Below are 211 nucleotides of genomic sequence, written 5' to 3'. Positions count from 1 at the left end.
TCCTCGTTAGTATAGTGGCCAGTATCCCCGCCTGTCACGCGGGAGACCGGGGTTCGATTCCCCGACGGGGAGCTTAGTTTTTGTTTCTTTCTTGCATTCTGCGCCATTTTAAAACAGCGCTTGCCGTCTTTCCTGCGCCTCCTCGTTAGTATAGTGGCCAGTATCCCCGCCTGTCACGCGGGAGACCGGGGTTCGATTCCCCGACGGGGAG

General features: G+C 57.8%; 2 non-coding genes across 2 annotated transcripts; both read left to right on the top strand.

Annotated features, from left to right (window-relative positions):
- Nucleotides 1-72, top strand: TRNAD-GUC (transfer RNA aspartic acid (anticodon GUC)). The gene has a single exon. It is a non-coding gene; the product is annotated as a tRNA-Asp (tRNA).
- A 67-nt stretch (nt 73-139) lies between these two features.
- Nucleotides 140-211, top strand: TRNAD-GUC (transfer RNA aspartic acid (anticodon GUC)). Its single transcript has one exon. It is a non-coding gene; the product is annotated as a tRNA-Asp (tRNA).

Source organism: Amblyomma maculatum, chromosome 9 (genome assembly GCF_055883805.1).
Source record: "Amblyomma maculatum isolate TAMU_Amacu chromosome 9, ASM5588380v1, whole genome shotgun sequence".
Classification (NCBI taxonomy): Eukaryota; Metazoa; Arthropoda; class Arachnida; order Ixodida; family Ixodidae; genus Amblyomma; species Amblyomma maculatum.
The sequence above is the reverse complement of the archived record's forward strand: the minus strand, read 5'-3'. Positions and strand labels throughout refer to the sequence as shown.